Raw genomic sequence first — 21673 nt, forward strand, 5'->3', positions numbered from 1 at the left:
GAAATGAAAGATTAACACGACCAACTGATGTGGGAAGAAGAGGACAATTTTAGAAGAACGCAGTCCTTACATGATGCCAAACCAACGGCTAACGCTTTGATTAAAGGGATACTTAAAGTAGAGGAGCCAGGGAAGTTAGAATATTGGACGGACATATTTGCCACCCATAGCGAGGCAACCCGACTGGTATGTCTGAAAGGACTTTTGAACAAATTAGGATCGGAATGTGCAACAGGTGGGCGGGAGGAAGTTTGTAAAAAGGTGAGAGAGTGCGAGGCCGAGTTAAAAACGTATAAACCTAATTGGGAAGTAGAGGATCTTAGGACGCGCAGATTGTTCAAAGAATTATTAGAAGTATTTCTCCCAAGAACAGCAATGATGGCACCCCTGAGGGAACGTCAGCAAATGTAGACCCAGCCAAAGACCCCACTGTAACCAAGACATATGTCTATGTACCCCTCACCAGAGCAGAATTGTTTAGTATAATAAAAAGCACCCCAGACCCTAGGACTAATGCCGCGGGATTCTATAGGGAGCTAAGAGCGCTATTCAAAATGTGTACCTTGACTTTGCAGGACAATGATCATGTGATGTCTGCCGTGACACCGGCTGATGTATGGGAACCCTTTAGATCTCAGGACCCTCCTGGGCATGTCATCAATCGGACATTAAGTGACGTGTTGCCAGAGGTAGATGTGAATGTTGAGAAAATGGATGCTGTTATACAGAGCCCTGTATAAACAGTTGGGGACTATTTCCTGGAATTTGAAAGTGCATTTAAGGCACACAGTGGTCAGTCTGTTAGCAACCCTACAGGTCAGAGGTATTTTGCCATGGGCTTTGTGAAGGGTTTTCTCGGTTGACGCCAAGGCCGTCCCCTCAGTTCCACTATCGGGTGAAAAAAAGGTTTCGGTAGGGTTCGGTGGGGAACCCATATGTACTCCAGTGTCCCATAAAGTTGAAACATCTATATGTGGAGTGAAATTGACAAACAAATGGTTACTTACTAACAGGTATCCTGAAAATCTCCTTGGATTGAATCTTTTGAAAGCTCTAAATGCAACCATTTGTTGTTCTCCGACAGGTGTTCAAATGACCATATGTAAATCCAAAGTTGGTGGTTGTTATCTGACTGAACCTTTGCCGCCAGAATGACAGGCATTGCCTGCAGAGCTTTGGCTACTAGTAGTAATCATTTGGGGGTTTTGAACATTCCCCCTGTTGTGATCAAGGTAAAACATGGTGTCCCTCTACCCCGAACCCCACAGTACAGAATATCTCCAGAAGGGGAAGCAGCATTGGTTAGGATTGTACAGGACCTGATACGGCTTGGGGCTGTTGAAGAATGTGATGACAGCCCCTGTAACTCTCTGGTTCTTCCAGTCCATAAGAAAGGAGATGAGAAAAAAGGAGAACCCCGTACAGATTTATTATTGATCTCAGAAGAATTAATAAAGTTGTGGATCCCAGGTATCCAGTTGTCCCCAGTGTTACTAGTATTCTTACTATGGTCCCCCCACGGCTACTTATTTTCGCGTCGTGGATTTGAAAAATGCCTTTTTCTCCATACCCATAGCTGAAGAATCCAGATACCTTTTCTCCTTTGTGTTAGCACAATGGCAATATAGGTTTTGTGGAGCGCCCCAAGGTTACACAGAGAGCCCAGCTATTTTTAGCCAAGCGCTAAAACAACAATTGGATGAAATTTTGTTACCCCCCGGTGTAATGCTCACCCAATATGTGGATGATATTCTTATTTGTGGAGACACTGAATTGAGTTGTAAAGAAGGTACCTTGATTGTGTTACGACATTTGGCATATCATGGTCACAAAGTGTCGCTTAAGAAAATGCAATATGTAATGCCTAAGGTTGATTATTTGGGATATGCCCTCACTGTAGAGGGTCGATGACTGTCACCTGAAAGGGTGCGATTAATCCAAGAAATGGCCTATCCCAGTACCTTTAAAGAATTGAGACGACTGTTGGGTATCACCTCATATTGCCGCCATTGGGTCCTTGAGTTCTCCCTGCTAGCAAAACCCCTGTTACAATTTTTGAAGACAGAAAAGGATCAGATACCCTTCACCTGCACGCAAGAAATGAGAGAGGCCTGCAGCGCTTTGAAAAGCGCCTTATGTAGTGCCCCCGGGCTTGGGACACCCAATTATGACAAGCCATTTACTCTTTTCGTACATGAACAAAAAGGTTGTGCCCTATCTGTATTGACTCAGGAACAAAATGGAAAGCAAAGGCCTTGTGCTTATTTCTCTGGCACATTGGACAGTGTGGTTGCAGCACTTCCCCCTTGCATGCGATCAGTTGCCGCAGCAGCGGTAGCTCTCAAACAGAGTGCTGGTTTAGTGTTGGGAACTGCTATAATTATGAGAGTTCCCCATGCCGTAGATGTGTTGCTCAATAGAACTCAAATTCAGCATCTTACAGCAGCCCGCTTGGCACAATATGAATTGACATTGTTTGTACCAAATGTAACTATCATGAGATGTAATACTTTAAACCCAGCTTCCCTTTTGCCCTTGCCGAGTGGTGAGGGAGATCAAGACATGCATGATTGCCTTATACGCAATGATGAGCAGACCCGAGGTAGGGACGATCTGAGTGACCTTCCCCTAGAGGGAGGTGATGGGGTTCTATTTTGTGATGGCTCATGTTACAAGCTGAAAAGTGGGGAGACTTTACAACTGAAAGTGAAATTGTCCATATGGAACGCATACCCGAGTTATCAGCGCAAGCTGCCGAATTAAGGGCATTGACAAAGGCTCTAGAATAGAGCAAAGGTTTAGCTGTAACCATCTATACGGATTCAGCCTATGCACATGGTGTGGCCTTTAATTTTGGCCTGCTATGGAAAGAAAGAGGGTTTCTCACCTCACATGGTACCAAAATAGAACATGGTAATTTGATAAACAAATTATTGACGGCACTGGCTGAACCCGCTCAGGTGGCTATAGTGAAGTGCTCCGCCCATAAAAAGATGGTAGATTTTGTGGGGCAGGTAAACGATTTTGCAGACCAGGTGGCTAAATATGCCACGGAACACTGTAAACTGCCCCTTCCAGAGTGTAACATGCTGCAAAGGGATGTGGATGGGAAGAGGGATGGTGGTGAATTGGGAAAGGACCCTGAGGAGATAGTAAAGGACATTCAAAGGGAAGCAGCAGATTGCAAAATTAAAACATGGACTAAAGACAGTAACAATGGAAAAACTTCTAAAGGGGTGTGGCTGGACAAGATCAAAATGAGGTGGTTTCTCCCTGACAGTTATTTACCCATGGTAGTTCATATGGCACATGGGAATGCCAATGTTAATGTAGGTGCAATGGAGGACATTCTGAGTAAGGTATGGAAGAACCGGAAAATTGGATCATATTGCAGGAGGTGGGCAGCACAGTGTGCCATCTGCCTCCAGCACAATGTGGGCACATCTGTGAAAGTACCAGCAGGTCATAGCAGACTCCCTACGCAGCCATTTGAAGTAGTATACATGGACTTTATACAAATGGAACCAGTTGCTAAACTAAAATATTGTCTTGTAATGAGGTGTGGGTTCTCTGGTTGGACGGATGCTTACCCCCTAAGAGACAACACTGCTATTTCCACAGCTAAATGTATCCTGAAATACTGGGTGCCCCAGTACACGGTGCCCATCCTTCTGTATTCCGACAACGGAGTACACTTTACTGGTCAAGTTGTGAAGTATGTATGTACTGCCTTAGGTATCGATCAGTGATTCCATTCCATTTATCATCCCAAGGGTGCCGGGATTATTGAATGATCGAATGCCGTAGTCAAAAACAAACTGGCAAAAATCTGTGCCTCCACAAACCTGAAGTGGCCAGATGCCCTTCCTTTGGCATTGTTGAGTATGCGGACCCCTCTGAAGGGGACGCACACATTGTCCCCCTATGAGATCGTGATGGGCCGCCCCCCAAGTGCCAGGTCTGTCCCTAAACCAAGGGTTATTGGTAACATTGAACAGCCATTGTTGAGGGATTATTGTGCTGAACTCACACATAAACTGTCTATTATCCATCAACAGGTGAAAGAAGCAGCACCGCCGGTCCTAGAAGGAGAGGGCCACGCCATCAAACCAGGGGACTATGTCCTGGTAAAGAGTTTTGATCGCACCAATTGCTTGCAAGCCCGCTGGAAGGGGCCATTCTTGGTCCTCTTAGCAACACAAACCGCTGTCAAGGTAGCCGGACACAAGACATGGATACATGCCAATCATCTCAAAAAGGCACCACCTCAGATAGTCCACCCCCCAACCAAAGACACAGATCATTTTGCACCCGAACTAACGGAGAATACTCCAAGGTATAACTTGCGCCCCAGGAAGCAACATTGATTGCCTATTTTTGAACTCTGACATCTGGCTGAGAAAGGACTTGGTAAAAGGTCGGAACAAGCAAGGACAATTGAAAATACAGATGAAGTGGCCTCAGCAACCCCTCCTGGGTTGGAAGTAGCCTCAACGAGACGAGTCAAGGTAGGAGCCAGAAGTGGTGACAGCAGAACGGGTTATACTGTGCAACCCTTGCGATCTAGCGCATAAACGGACGGCACTGTTGGGTAATTGTTAGGGACTTTGAACCTTTTGTGTAAAATATATACTATATATATATATATATACATATTTATATATATATATATAGTGACATTTGGCAGCCAAGTTCCGGAACTCAGCCACCTGGGATCAGCCCTGTGCGAGGGAACAAAGTAGGTTGTTAAAATGGATAATGAGGATGCAGGACAGAGGCGTCCTCGAGTAAATAGATTTGCATGCACCCCAAAGGAAAAGTTTATCTTATCACTTGTCTGTATTTTTATACAAGTAGGGTTCACCATATTCCTCTGGTACCTTGAGCATCATGATATTTATGCTGCCGGTAACATGTTACCCACCAGATCGCAGCCTCCAACACCAGAACTAGTAACTATTCCCCATATAGATCAGGATTATCGAAAAAAGCACCCAAGGAATAGCATCCTGACATGGATGAATGATACGAATCAGATCCTAAATAAGACTAATTGCTATATATGCACGTATGTTCCCCACAGTCATGAAAGTGGGTCCGAATGGTATGCAACTCATGCCACAAATGATACCTGTGTGTCCCTGCGAAATTTTCTTTTGGATGCTTCCCGTAATGCTACACACACCATTTATAAGATGGGAAAAGACGGTGAAAATACAGAAAGAAGGATAGCAGAAAGTAACCGTGAGCAGGCAGAAAGCTACCGTGAATATAAAGAACTGATCGACTCAATAGCCGATGAAAATAGACAAAGGGTTCTCGACATGCTTAACTCAACGGCTTACAACAACGTTAGGATAAATTACAATAGGGAGGCATATACTATTAAAGTTTCATTGCCTTACATTCCCCTAGCACCAAATGCAACCCGGTATCTAAATAGATCCACTCCCTGCCCGCCAGACACTAGGAACATAGACCCGATCCTACTTTCTACAGGTAAGAGGGAAGAGGAGGAATTGCCCTCCCCGATGCCTGTACAGAATATAATTCGACAAGCCCCCTTTTGTTATCACAAACCCAAACGCATCATAAAAGTGTCTTTATGGGCCGACACAACTGCCAAATTACAGTGGATTTAAATAGTGAGTCAGCACCCTCCCTTCCTCTGGAAGGGGCTATGTTTATTTGTGGGAAACACGCCTTCCTTTGGTTGCCTCGCCATTGGAAAGGCAGATGTACTGTTGGCTATATAATGTTAGGACTACATTACAAACCATTAGAGACGGTTAATATGAAGAAAGAAAGTAGGAGAACAAAATTGAACACGGGAAATTACGGACAAAGGAAAAGAGGTGTTGTCACTAAGGAAGACACCACTTGGGATGAATTCTTTGATCTCCTAAAGGGCATAGTGATGCCAATGGGAATAGTTATGAATTCCAGGAGCATTGGGCACCTGGCTAGGTTAGTGGAGAAGGAATTAAATATGACCGACGACATACTGGCTAACCTTACAAAGAAGTACAGGCAGTTCGGATGGTCATATTACAAAATCAACTAGTATTAGACACAATGCTGGCAGAGGTAGGAGGGGCTTGTAAAATAATTGGCACTTCCTGCTGCACTTTTTTATACCTGATTATAGCACCGATATCTTTAAAGGGATCGATGAAATGCATAAAATGGCAGCTCAAATCCATTCTGAATTTGGGCCTGGGGATGGGACATCCTGGTTCTGGGATCTATTACAAAGCTGGGGATGGAAGCTCCTCACCCCTTTTCTCGTCGTAGGAGGATTAATAGCTGCTTGCTGCTGTTGCATTCAGTGCTTTCCCTTATGTATGTCTGTCATAGGAGATTGCTGCAGGAAAATGATGGGAGCACTGGCACCCAAACCCACTAATGCTATGGCCACCAATGAGATGATAAAATTAGAGGAGGCAATCAAGGGGTTACAAAAGATTGATGTGTCAGACAACGATAATAAAAGAATGAATGAATACAAACCAAACCAGGTGTATTACTGATAAAGTCTTGCTGACGCAAAAGGGTTGTTTTTAAATACCAAAATCATGTAATTGCCATGTTTCTTTGCCTCAGCAAGACTTACAACATTGCCCATGTTATAGCATTATGTCCATGTTAAACCAACTGCTTTTGTGTCCGTGCACGAGGCCCAGGGTTTTCGCCTTGAACACATATCACTCATAGATTTAGGAATGTCCCCCTGCTCTCCTTTCCCGTAAAGCTACATAAACAGCGTCTGTTAGCTCATTTACACTTTCCTTCCACAGAAAGCGGCCTTGCAAGTCAGCATGTGTTCACTGACCCTGGGTTTTCTCTCTCATGGATAAATGATTGCTAGCATACGCAATCTTTCCCGAGACATAAGCATAAACGTATCTATATTTGGAGTTGTTATTCTCTGGGATATGCGTGAAGGAGACTTGTGTCAGGTGCTCGTGCGTCACTCTGTAAAAGATATGTCCTACTTTTGTTCAACAGCCCATAAATGGACATCATTATCACTACAGCAGCAGGATATGTGTAGCTTGCAAAATTCCCCACTGTGTCAAGTGTGATGAACTAGCTTGTTGTACGACCATACATGTTAAAGGTTACATCTGCATCCTGAAGCGTATTATGATTTGCTTAGATAAGTTATATGAGTAATGACCATTTGCGATGTCCGTCCTTTGTAAAATCTCACTGCAATGTCTGGGAATACAGCCAAAAGTGTTCCGACAAGAATTTGTATGTTTGGAAATGTCTGGTTCTGAGTCAGGCATAAGACTCAATGTAATCATTTCCCTATAAACAGCATGCTCACCGTAATACTGGCAGCACACACTAGCAGCATCCCTCTGATGATGTTATGGGTCGGCCCGTCTGAGGAAGCTTTGTTTTATTGCAATAAATGATTGTTAAACTCACTTACGAGTGTGTTTATTTTTGATGGAGACCTCCGCCTGGTGAATTTTAGCATTGACTGTATCTATTTTAGAACTTTTTGTGGTGTAGGTCATTTAGATTCAGTCATTTTGGGCAATACCTTCATGATGTCATACTATGTGACAAACTAAGAAACCCGACATGGAATTGTGGTTGGCTTAAGGGGAACATCTAAGTATACTCTCTATAAGGGGTTGGATTGTGATTGGGTCTCTACAATCAGTTGGACAACTCATGTCCACCCCTAGTGCAAGTCATCTTCATTGTTTATTAAGTACACAGGAGATAATTGGCTATCAAATTATAGGGCCCTCTGATATATGGCCCTCTACAATTGGTTTGCATGCTTGTACCATTCTGGAATATTTGACTTGTTAGCGGCATGTAAGCTGGTACCCCAGGTGTCAGTGGGTGCACCTGACAATGTCCCCCCACCCATATTGCGCGACATCCATCATCACTCATGCCTTCTGCCATTCGAATTGTCTTTGAAATTGGCCTTGCAAAGCATCATTGCTTCTGAGAAAAAAAGGGAGTGTGAGCACGTTCTTATCCTCAGGCCCGGTGCTGCATGCCAAGTTTCTATTTCCATCTAACCCATGTTACAGGAGACCGTACTTCGGCTCCTTTCTCGCATTTAATAATATTAAATGACTTGGCACCCATGATGTCTTTTTCTCGCACCTTAACAAGGGATGGTCCCACTTCTCACATTCACCATTTTTCAAGGATAGATAACCAGTTTTTGGCTTGCTTCAGTCTTTGACTTCAGCTTATTTCTTTGCTGCGACAGACTCACAACTATGAATCCTTCTTTTTTTGTGGGTTTGAGCTTACTGAAATTACAACATATAATGTCCAGATTCTATGCATCGTGGCGGCGCCGCCTGCAGTCTATTAACTACGTATAGCCAGCCTCCATGATTAGTTAGTCTACTTGCATTGCTGCATCTGTAGAGTTATAAAACAGCTTGCATTTTCGGCAGTGCTCTTCACACGTGCAATCGTCATTCCTAATATGAAAGCTTACTTCGTCATCAGATTCTATATGGACTAGACATCCTCTTCTTCAGTCAATCTTCTCAGTGTGTCACGCTTGCTTCTTGAGACGTCACCAATCTTCTCTTTTATTCATCTTCATAATCCTTCAAGGCATTTCTTCCAAGAGATTGTCACATCTACGGGGATAAATGAGATAGGATTTCCTCAATGGATACCTCATCTAAAAGACTCTTTGTTTTATAGGCATCATTACTGGTGTTGCGCTTGTCGCAATTTCCGGTTTCCAACATATAGGCAACATGGGGGTGGGACTTCCTGCAGAAGCATTCAGCTGCTTATCTACACTTCCCATGGATGGTTCCTGCTGACTCCCAAGGCCTCCACTCCTGCCTCCTAAGTAAGGTGTTCCTACCCAACTTCTTTGCCACATCTAAGGCCCCCCTGGTGTCTAGAAGGTACCACGGCTGACCCTCTACCACTACGGCATTGGCGCCTGCCTCGGTCTCTGGGCCCTCTTTGTTCGGCAGCAGCCAGGCCTTTCCTCTGTTTCCCATTGTTGACACGGCAGCTCGATTCCACAGCACCGGATCCGATCCTGCCACACCATTACCTGCATGTGCTGGGTGTCTTGTCTGGGCCCCACTTTGCCCCAACTGCATCCGATGTTTTGTCGGAGGCACAGATCTCCAATTTTGCCAAAGTACTTTTCGCTCGATTGGGCCTTTGCTTGGGCCAGCACTGCCTACACCTTTGTTTGCTTTTTGGGTGTCATCAAACCTGCTTCTTCTGCTGAAGTGGCTTCACTTTGTCATACACACATATGTTTCCATTGGCTGCACAAATTATGATTTCCTCCAAGAAGCTCATTCCCTCTTTGGGCCTCTCCCTTTGCCAACACTGCCCACATTCATCTTTGCTTTGTTTGGCACGCCAAACTTTTCATCATTGTTCATATGGGAATATCTGTTGATGTTGCCTGGTGCCTCTCATTGCCCTTCAGGATCCCACTTGCTCATTGACGAAGGCGTGTTACATCTACCCCTCCATCTGAACCTCTGCTTGTCCCTCATCACTTGTGAGTGGCATGCATTGATGGTGGCCTCATATATCTAACTGCAAGGTAAGGGCGCCAAATTCCCTTTTTTCCCTTAGGTGACTAATTTGTCCCCTTCTGTGCCTCATCTCAACTCTGTCACCACCTGTGTTCACTTCTTTTCCACCATTTCCCCTCAGCATGCTCCACTATGCTAGTGTGGAATGAATTACCTTTCTCAACATCGATTGGGGGTCTCCTTTTTGCCTTCCTCCATTGCCTCAACATGCCCATACCTGTTCCTGCATTTGTCCCTCATCTCATATCTGCTGTAACACTCAACCCACCCTTCCCCAGTATGGTGGCATCTGCACTATTGACTTTGCATTTTCAAGGTTACCTGTATTTCCTGGCTGTTGTTTGGACCCCCTGATCAAGAACTGTTGTGTACCACCAAATTAAAGACTCTTTGGAACCACCAACTGCCACTTTTATGTGACCTGTCCCTGGTGAGGAAGTTTTATCTACCTGTGAGGAAGTTTCAACTACCTAAAGTTTTAAAACTCCATGACTTTCACCTTCCACATCTTCCTTCCAACTGTCCCACCAAATGGAGGGCCAGATTTGACCGGGTGGCCCTGAAATATTCTGGACTGAAACCATCTTCCCTTGTCCATTGGCATTCTGTGGCTACTAGGTCGTCTTGTGAGTTTCCTCGTGCAGTGTGCAATAATTTCTTTTCCTGTTTTCTCTCCCCTCCATTCATGGCACTCTCCATCTTCACTCTCTATTCTAACTGTTGCTATGTCTCTTATCCTGCCTCTCTCTCAGAGCATGTAAGGAAAAAGCTTAAGTAAGATCTCCTATTGCCCATTGCCAACATCTACGTCAATGCTACCTCCAGGCGGACTATCACTGATAACCTCTTTGTCGTTCCCTCTCCAGATCTTTGGACTCCCCATATAATCTCTATCCTCTTTTCTATCTCTTCTTCGCCCATGAATGGTGGAACCAGATGGCAAGTACTCTTGGTACACTTCTCATGCTCTAGGTGTATCATTGTCTTTTACAATGTAACTGTCATGGGCCAGGGTCCCTAACCCAACATCCATCTTCTTCACCAGTGTCTTCAGTCTCTCATTAACTGCCTGCCTTCTCCTGCCTCTCCTCTTGCCGCCTTCCCCATGACTTCTCCCTCACCATGACTGGCGTTCCGCACCCCTGTACCACTCCTCTGAAAACTTTCAAAGGTGGCATCCAGCTTGACTGAGCTATGCTGAATGCTCGCTCTGCTGTTAAACATGACTCTCATATCGGTCTCCTTCTTGATGACTTGGGCCTCAATGTTCTCACCCTTACCGAGATGTGGTTCAATGTCAGCTCTATCACTACTCTTGACACTCTTCTCCCTGAGGGCTATATGATCCTATCGAAGCCCAGGCCCAATCGGTACAGATGTGGAGTGGCCCTTATTGTCCCTTATTCGGCCCCTGCTACTATAATAACCACCCAATCCTATTCCGCTTTTGAATTCCTCATGTTCAGACTGTGTCTCTCCCTCCCTCACTCTTACTTTCACCACCATCAACAGGCGCCATGGCCTGATCCCCCTCTTCCTCTCTCAATGGGTAGATCTCACCTCCTCGCTCCTGACTTCTACCACCAAATTTCTCTTTCTCTGAGAATTTAACATCCTCCTCGACTCCCCTGATGTGGCCACCATGCTCTTTTGTGACCTCTGTGCCGCTCTATCCCTCACCATTTTTCCCTTTGGTCGGACTCACTCAGCCAGACACACATTGGATGGTCTCATTTCATCATACCTCCTAATTTATGACCCTCTGACTATTCCCCTCTCCTGGTTTGACCATGGTCTCCTCTCTTCCCACCTTGGGCTCCTTGTCTCTCCAGCTGAGCCTCTATCCACACTGCCAGTCTCCTTTGCCGTCATTCAACCGATGAAGCGAGTGTCAGCTGCTGCTTTTGCCGCCGCCTTTATCCCCCTCCTACTGTCCCACATGCATTGCCCTTGATAACTTTCACCTCTCCAACACCCTTGATACTCTTGCCCCTGTCATGAGGATCCACCTGAAGCCTGCCTCCAAGCCCACCAGCTGGTATGACACCAACCTAGCCTCTCTGAAACATAAATGCAGCCAGAGCTGTTGAACTGAAGTGGCAGTCTTCGGGTAGATCCATGACAAACTAGCCTGTCACCTGCTCTAAAGGCAATACCACTTCCATTCACTCCAAGAAGATGTCCCACATCCAAGCCTGCACCTCGGAAGCCACCAACAACATAGCTCTACTGTTCAAAATCTGCAAGGAACTTGCCAATCCTAATGTAGTCTCCATCTCCCCTATTCCTTCTTATGTCCTCTGCATGGCATTGGCTTCCCACTTCACTACAAAAACACAAGACATCTTGTTCTTTCCCTCCTCTTCCCCATTCCCAACTTCCCCTCATGTTCTCAGGTTGTCCTTGGCCCCCTCTCTCCCACCTCACTCTTTCCCTTCTTGCCCATAGCATCTGTTGAGCTCTCCAAAGTTGTCCACTCTACGAAAGTCTCCTCCAAACAGGTGTTCCCTTGCACCTCCAGAACTAACATCTCAGAGCATCCAGAGGCATAGAGACTGTTCTCCTGAACACCTGTGAAGACCGCTTTTCTAATCTTGAATCCAATTCTCCTGCTGTTCTCATTCTCCTCGATCTTTCTTCTGCCTTTGACAGAAAACAGTCATTCCAAGCTCATAAAATGGCTCTGCGATACCCTCGGCATCTATGACCGGGCACAGAACTGGCCGACTTCCTTCCTATCAATTAATCCCTCCCAGTTGCAACCGGGCCCTTCCCTCTCCTCTATCTCAACCTTTACCCGAGATGTTCCTTAGGGCTCTATCCTATCACCGTGGCTCTTCAACATTTGTCTTGACCCTCTTGCCCACCTTATCTCATCCTTCTCTCACCATTTACAGAGTTATGCCGATGACACACAGCTCTCCTTCAAGCTCCCCTCAACTTACTATTCTTCTCCCTCTCTAATTCCTGATTGCCTGACTGCTATTCAGGCATGGTGCACTGCCAATGATCTCTGTCTTACTACCAGTAAGACAGAGATTCTCAACATTGGGACCACTGCTCACTCCTTCCCCCACCTCTCTGTCTGCCCTGCTTGGGCCCTCTCCCCTAACCATCCTGTTAGGCCAAAAACCTTGGTGTCATCTTCAGCTCCTCTCTCTACTTCTCACCTCACATCTTGGAGATAGCCAAGAAAACCAACTTCCTTAGAGTTATCCTCCCCTTCCTCCAGAAACTCAATGTCCCAAGAACTCTGGTCCTCTCCAGGTTGCACTACTTTAACAGCCTCTTCCTCCCTCTTTTCTCCCTTTGCCCCCTTCAACTAATCCAGAATAGGACTGCAAGACGTATCCTTGGCATCAAGCCCAGGGACCATAAATCTCCAGCCCTAAATTCTCTCCACTGGCTCCTGGGTGCTGCAAGGATTAAATTCATGACCCTCTGCATCATCCACAATGCTTTCTGGGGCCTAGGACCCCGCTATATCTGCATTTCTTTCCATAAATACCTATCCGCTGGAGCCCTTCCGGCCTCTAGCTCCAGCTCTCTGCGAACTAGATGCTTTTCCAAGCAGTGAGTGGAGGGTAGATCTCTCTCTTCGGCAGGTGCCTACCTCTGGAACAACCTCCCTGCCCCTCTCAGACTTCAGCCTGACTTCTTTAAGTTCTGGAAACTTCTGAAGACCTTGCTTTTCTCTACCTCTTTCCCTCTCTCCCTTCCTCGCTAATTCCACTTCTGCCACTGTAACTGGCTGCCTGGTCCAAATGAGTACTACAGGTTACCAAGTCCTCCTTTGACCATTCTACCAGCATTCCCCCATACCTGCACTGACCTCCTGGGCACCCGTCTCCCTGTTAGGGAAAATTCTCCACAATGGCTAATTTTCCTTACCTACTGAGTCCCTCAGCACTTTTGCTGGATTTTTAGGATTTTTTTTTTTCACCTGGTAAGAGTGTGAGCATTCTTTCCCACTCTTACATGTGTTTTGCTGTGTGTTTTACATTTTTTAGTTCATAGACTGTGGAGCCTCACCTACTCCATAGGCATCATATTTTTACTGTGTGTCACAGAGCACCTTTAGTGCAGTGTCACAAGGTTGTCTTTTTCAGACTTTCCACTTTAAACTCCATATTCTGGGACAGACTACTGTCTCCCATAACATGTAAAGTTGCCATTGACTTTATTAGTCTTTTTAAATTCACAGATCCAGTACAAACTATCTTACATTGAGTACTGGAAAGGGTTAATAGTTATTCCTTTTCGTCTGTCTCTCATAGAACATTATTTTGTTCCCCTTTCTTTAAGATTTGGCTGGTGGCAGTGGTATCTACAATATTTTTACTACTGCAGTCTATGAAAATAGCCTTGGTACTGTTTTAGGCTATGTCAGTAGCCTCGAACTTAAATCCGCTGGACCCCATTTCATTTTATTTGGTTCCGGCTGGGTTTATTCGCCATTTCTTTTTGTAAAGGTCTTTCTCGTGTTTTACTATGCGCGCCAAACCAGGTTTGGTTCCTTTGTTCGCTGTCCTTTGGAAACCCAAGTCACAATATTGTTTGATTGGCTTGGTGACTGTCCTGCCAGGACAGCCACCCTGCTGTGTGATTGACAGCCAGGCTGTGTGAATGGGGGAAAACTGCATAAAAAGCAGGTCTCTGGGACTTCGAAGGCAGAATCGCCACTGGATCGATAGAAACGAAGAGAAGCTGTAGGAAGAGGACCACTACCACGACTGAACCTCCCGGTGAAGCCCTGCTGCGGGTCCGAATCTCCTACACTTCGACGACAGAGAAAATCTGCAAGGAATCTTCTTCCCTTGAGCTGGTGGGACCAACCACTTTGCCAAACACCAAGCAAGGCTTTCCTCCCCTGGTCGAATTAGCTGTTCACAGTTGCAGTGAACCAGATAGCCCGGAGGACCGGACCCTGTTTGGGTTTTAAGGAGCGCTACTTCTATTTGTTGCTTTGCTCTGCTGCTGGTTTCTTCCCTGGGCAGTGCAGGACCCTGAAGTCTTCCTTCTTCGTGTCACTCCGACAGTCGCTTCAGGAACCGTGAGCTTGCAGGATCTGCCAGGAACTTCTGCCTCAGCTACAGCATTCTTCTTCTTCTAAGGTACTGTTCAAACCCGGTTGTTTGTTCCATCCGACCGCGGTGAAAGTGTTTTAAATCTTTTGCTAATCTGAGGGCTTGTCTTTCTCTACTCTTTTAAATAAATTTTCTTCTGACCAGCTTTGTTTCGAACACTTAGCAAAGACTTAACCGCAAACTACTCTGAACTGTGTGATCCTCTGTAAAGACTCTGAACCATTAACATTTGCCCTGGCCTGTTAACTTGAATCCTCATTGTAGTAAGCCTTTTCTACTTACTTGTTGGTGCTGCTTAATTTTTTATAATCTTTTTTTACCCTCCCTTTTTAAATTGCTGGAGTGCCATTTTTATCACACTTCATTTTGAGCTCAACTTGTCCAGAATTGATTGGGTGTTGTGTAGTATATTAAGAGTGCTTGTTCTGCTGTTTGATAACAGTTAATTGTTTTATAACTGATGGTGTAAATAAATGTATATTCTTTTACTCAGAAACCTTGAGTCAGTGTTTGTTTGAACCATAACAATTGCTGTCCTTTGTTTAACTTCTTATACTGCTCACTTTACTCTTGAGATAAGTCTGGCTGCACAGCCATCACTACCACTTTACTGTGTAGTGCAGGCTTGTACCAAAGGTGAATTTGTACTTGCACTTGTAGTCTTAATTGTGTGTGGTGTTCCCAAAGTTACTGCATATGATTCTGCCTAACACGGTGGTGAGGATAAAGTATAGTAATTACACTTAGAGTGCTGGCATTACCTTGGATCAACTATCCACAAGGCTAAACATCATTAAAAAGCAAATATTAATCATGTCTGATATGGAACGCTACAGTCAGGAGACCCTCCTTAGTTACACTGTGGATTATCTGAAAAATCTGTGTAGAGAAAGGCATCTCTCTGTGAAAGGCAAAAAGTCAGAATTAATTCAAAGGTTGTTAAAGAAACAAAGTCTGGAGAGTGTGTCTGAAATACCTAACCCTCCAGCAACTGCGGAAAATTATGAGGATGATAATGTGTCAGTTATTATGGATGAGTTAGATGAGGCAGATGTGTCTCACAATGTAGACCTTACTGGTCCTCTACCTGCTCAGCAACCTCAACCTTCGTCCACTAGGACCCCATCAGGTCCTACACTCAGTCCTGAATTCATTGCTCAAGAAAAGATGAGGCTTGAATTGGAATTCAAACGTATTAATGCACAAATTGAACAAAAGCATCAAGAACTTAAACTCAGAGAAATTTTGTTCAATCATGCACTAGAAATTAAGACATTGTCTAGTGAAAATGCTTCTCTCCCAGAGTCTTCTAGGTCTTCCAGTCCTAAGAGACCCTGTATGCCTAAAGAAATGGTTGGTATTTATGAGGCTAAGCTTGATATTTTGGATTGGTTGGCAATGTTTGAATAAAACCATCGGATTCAAGACATTACAGGGAATCAGTTGCTTCCTTGGCTCTGTTCTAGTCTATCTGCTGTTGATCTGATGTTGTGATGGAGTTGGGAGAGGTGGATAGGATGGATTATGAGTGTGTGAAGCTAGCTTTAATTGCTAGATTTGGGAAGACCACTTCCCAGTACCTTAAGAGATTTAGGACCCTCGAAAAGCATCATGGTACCCCTTGGGCTAACTGTGTATGTGAATGTTTAAAAAACTTAGATGGTTGGGTTAAGGGTTACAGAGTAAACACTTATGAAGGTATGAGAAATCTTGTTATGTTGGAGTCAATTTATGATGTCTGTTCTCCTGAGCTCAGACAGCACTTGGCTGATTCTAAGGAAATAGAGCCAAAGAAGTTAGCTAAGGCTGCTGACTTGTGGGTTGCCAACAGGGCTACTCACAGGGATTCAGGGGCAACTCAGAAGAAGGATGATCGAAAGCAGCCAAAGAAAGATAACACGCTTTTTCATTGAATTTCATAGGTTTTTATAAGTGCAACTTAACCGTAACGTCCCTTTAACAAAGTTTTTTCATTGAATTTCATAGGTTTTTACCAGTGCACGCTAATTTCCTTCAACTTACTAATATCATACTTACCCAACAGAGCAATATTTGTGTCCAATTTCCAAAGTTTCACCTTAAAACTCTGCCATTTCCCACCATCTGGAATAATTTATATCACTTCTATACACTTTTTGCAACTATTTCAACTAGTTTTGCATCCGTAGACGCCTATGAACATCTGACTTCACAGCGGACCTAACGGACAGTGGCACATGACCATACGTTGGCGAGCGGCATGATGACGTGTCCGAGAACCCGTCCACACTTCACAGTAAAATCTCTGCTTGGCAGACAGTTCGGAACTGCATTTTCTACTGATCTAGGAATTTTCAACTTCTAAATTCCGCTTGCACAGCTCCAACACCTATTCCTACTCATTATCCATTAACAATCTAGTACACAGTACATACTTTTAGCAAAACTGCTATTTATCTTAAAAACCCTCCTCCCCAAGAGCTACCACCACTGTTGTATTCAAGGAGCATGAGAAACAGTGCTCCTAACTTAGTAATAACACACGTGCAACATTTTCCCTTTTCCACCTACCCCTCCAAATTAGTGTTTGGTTCCTCGTCCCTCATTTCCCTCCCCACCTTTCGTTCTCAGCTCTCCTGACAAAAAAAATACATCCAAAAACAACAAAAGAAATATTGCTTTAGGAACCACCTTTCACAGTTAAAAAATAGAACTAAAAAAAATGTATAGACTCCATCTACTTTACATTTCTCAGTAAAGTACATAGACTAAATAAGATTTTCCAACATTACCATTTGAATTTTGTGTTATGCTAATGAGAATATTGTGGCGTTCATCCTCTGTTCCAGGACTGGAACGGTGGATACCGGCCCAGCAGCCCAAGTTATCAGCCCCAGAGAAGCGAGGGTGGAAAACAAGGTCTCTGGAGCATTATCCCACCATTCCAGCCCCTGAAATGGGGGCTAAAGGCCATTAGCACCTGAGGTTCCCAAAGCGGGAACCCGGTGTGCTAAAAATAGGATTTTTTTTTTCAACACCGGGACGCAAATACTTTTCCAAGATGGCCACCATGGTAAGGGAAGGTGAGGGTTCCATACATGGGCCCTCTTTGCTTTCCATAGCAGCCTGCAGAAGGCAAAAAGAGAACCCTATGACCATATTACCACAAGTACATTTTTCTTCCCTTTCAAATCTATCCTAATTTCGAATAACCTTACCACAAAGCCAGTCCCAGGTGGACATGGCCACTTTAATCCCATGTTTTGTCCCTTGTGGTCATGGCAAGTAGCCAGATTGTCCGAATCATGACCTTATTCCATCCATGACCCGGACAATCTGGCCACTGCCCATGGCCACAGGCTACCCCTCAGTCACTAAAGGTATACCGCTATTTATTGTAGCTACATTATGACACTTGTCAAATAATAAAACACTGGCACATTTCTAAAACTATGCTTGTAGGTCCATGCTAATGCTCCTTACTTTTTTCAAAAGTGTCGAATGTAGGCACATACAATCGTCATATAACCTAGCCCCCACTTAACAAAATCCATTCAGACTTTATGAAAACATCTATATCTAGATCTATAATCTTTTTGAAAACCTTTGTGTAGATTTGTCAAATGGCACCACATTTATAAGCGTTTACAATATTTTGGGACCCCCCCTCTAATTTTGCTCTCTCTTGACAGAATCCCACCAAACTTCGCAAAAACATTCATATCTAAATGTATTATCAGGTTCCCAAATGAAGTGTAGATTTGTCAAATGGCACCTCATTTATAAGCCTTTACATTATTTTGGGACCGCCCTCTAATTTTGCCCCCTCGTGACAGAATCCCACCAAACTTTCATACTTACTCAGAATCAGGTCAGACATATACATGCAAAATTTTGTGCAGTTCCATTAAGTGGCGCCAAAGTTATAAGCCATCCAAGAACTTACTTTCACCAACCCTGTAATGCTAAGGTGTTCACAAACTTTACAGGACTGTTTGCGAACATCCGAACTGTTCGCGGACTTTCAAGGCAAAAAACACCCTTTTTTTTGTTTCTTGCAGCCGTATCCCATCCCATCCTCATCATTCCTCCCCTCCCCAGAGATTATTTGATAAGTTTGACAAGTGGAATGTTGTGTTTTTTAATATATTTTTACCGCGATGTCTGCGGACATCGGCCGCTGTCCACGGATCCAAGATGGCGGGCGTTTCCAAAAATCTGACGCACTTCACGCTCGTCACCATACAATCAGCAAACACGTTGCATGTCCGCGGACATGACGCAAGGCGATTAGCCAATCAGTGTCCTGTCCGTGGAGCTAACAGGGAAGTGTGTCCGCGGAGCAGACATAGATATCACTAATTTTTTTTACCTACTTTTTGGACATTTAAAAAAAAAAATACTGGACGGATTTTCACCAAATTTACAAAAGCATGTTTTCGGGAGCACGCCGCTGCTCCTGCCGCAAATTTGGTGAAAATACGTCCAGCGGTTTGGGCTGTAGGCCTGAGCAAAGTTTTTTCCCCATTCAGTCTATGGGAAAAAAAATAATTTTGGATCCCCCCCTATAACTTTGCCCCCCCTGGACCAGATCACAGCAATCTTTGCAAAAATATTCAGAGTGGGCAATATACTTTTTTGCAAAGTTTGGTGTGGATTCGTCCAGGGGGAGCGAAGTTATAAGCCGCCCAAAAAGTGCTCTTCCTATGGGATTAGCAACTTAACCATAACTACAAAGCCACTGACGTGGCTGTTTAATATATATATATATGTATATTTCAGGGCTTGTGGAAGTGGCCCTGTTGTCCGGTCCGCAGGCTCACTTCCTGATTCAGTGTCTGCAGACATCTCTGGAACATTGAGAGATCTGCGTAACATTTGTGGACATCGTTCATGCCCGCAAATTGGTTAATTTAAAATGTGAGGTGCGTCAAAACTTTGGAAATGGACACCATGTTGGATTTGCGTACTGTGGCCATAGTCTTCAGACATAGCAGTAAAAACATATTAAAAAAAAAAAAACTTGACCGTTGTTAAAGAAATGAAACAATCTATGGTGAGGGGTTTTGAGAATGGGATGAATATGTCCATAAAATGCCACAAATGCAGTGTTTTTTCCTCTCCAACGTCTATGGATATCTAAGATGTTCAGGGACATTCCTGTGATGTTCGCAAACTTGTGAAAAAGTTCAAGGACATATTTCTGCATTTCAGGTTCGGTGAAGAGCAGATTATGGATGGCTTATAACTATGGCACCCTTCAATGAAAGTGCATGAAATTGTTCAATATAGTTGTAGACCCAACTATGAATGTTTCTGAAAAGTGTGGTGCTGTTTTGCCAAGAAGCAGCATAATTAAAAGGGGGAGGCAAAATGATTGAACGGCTTCATTTGACAAATCTGCTCAAAAGTTTGCAAACTTATCTTAGACGCAACATTGAATGTTTTTGCAAAGATTGGTGGAATTTTGTCAAGGCACTGGCAAATTAAAGGGGTGTCCCAAAGTGATTGAACTGCTTATAAACTTGGTGCCATTTGATGAATCTGCACAAATGTTTGCAAAAACATTTTAGACCCAACTTTGAATACTTGTGCAAAGTATGAATATAACTTTGGAGACTGAGGCATATATAGCCTGTGGCCACTTCCATGGACACCTGGAAAAGGCAATGGGCCACCACGGACCAGTTATGCAGTAACATTTGTAAAATTGGGTTAGGCTTAAATGGGAGAAAATACATCTGGGAACAGCAATGGGTTAAAGTGGGCATAGCCACCAGGGGTAAAATGTTCGAAATTGGTATAGGTTTGAATAGGAAAACACATTCTTGGAATGGCAATGTGGTTGTCTACTCTGATTTGCTTAATGGGACTGTGGCACGACTGAAGCTTATCCCCCGTGGAGTGTGGAGACTGGCCATGGCTGCAAGCAGTGAGCACTGGCCATTGGTCACATTATGAAGGCACAGTGGACCAAAATGTAGGCTATGTGCAGTGGATGACGGGGTGGATTGGTGGGAGTGGGGCCATGGTCGAGTCTCATACCAAGACAATTCAAACATGACTTGTATCCCCAGCATACAGTGCTGAAAACAACACACATCAGTATGTGTTGCAAAAAATATGTTTGTTAAAGGAGGTGTATAGTCATTTAATTTATGTTAAAAGAGGAATTATTAATAACTCATATACAGTGCAGTAACATCAGGAAACATTTCCATAGATAAAAAACATTGAAATTCAGTGACACAAGATTGTTAAATTGACGTTATAGTTAAGTTGCACTAGTAAAAACCTGTTGAGTTCAGTGAAAATACTTTAGTTGAAGGGACATTAAGGTTAAATGCACAGGTACAATCCTATCAAACTCAGTGAAAAAGCTTTTGTTAAACGAATGTTATGGTTACAAAGTAAAATCGAAAAACCCAAAAAATATGCCAGTTATAGGTTGATATAATGTCATTTGTGACGTCATCTTTGATGTCTTAGGTGTTAGTCTTAGCAGCTCATGGTGGCAGCATGATTAATGGTTGCATAGCAAACCATAGGGGGTGTATTTCTTTGGTTTTTCAATTTTACTTTGTAACCATTACATCATTTTAACAAAAGTCTGTAGTAGTGGCCCTGTAGTTATGGTCAAATTGATCCACCCATAGGAAGAACAGTTTTTGGGTGTCTTATAACTTTGCTGCCATTAAACAAATCTTCACAAACCTTTGCAAATACAGTGTATCGTCACAGTCAAATGGTTTTGTGAAGTTTGGTGCAGATTTGTGAAGGAGGGAGCAAAGTTATATAGGGTCCCAAACCTTTGAAATCAGGATAGACATACACTAAAACAAAAATTTGCTCACCCCTAAATCCTTAACAAGTGGAGAAATGTGTACCAAACATGTGCGAGGAGTGACGGCCTGTTTCCAAGACTGTTTTTTACAAATTTGATGTAAAATGGCCAAAAAGTAGGTCCACTTCCTGATCCAGTGTCCTCGGATGCATCTGAACCAATCAGGGAGATGTGCGACATTCGCAGACTTCAAA

The sequence above is a fragment of the Ambystoma mexicanum genome, chromosome 3q, assembly GCF_040938575.1.
Source record: "Ambystoma mexicanum isolate Mex_15411 chromosome 3q, UKY_AmexF1_1, whole genome shotgun sequence".
Taxonomy (NCBI): Eukaryota; Metazoa; Chordata; class Amphibia; order Caudata; family Ambystomatidae; genus Ambystoma; species Ambystoma mexicanum.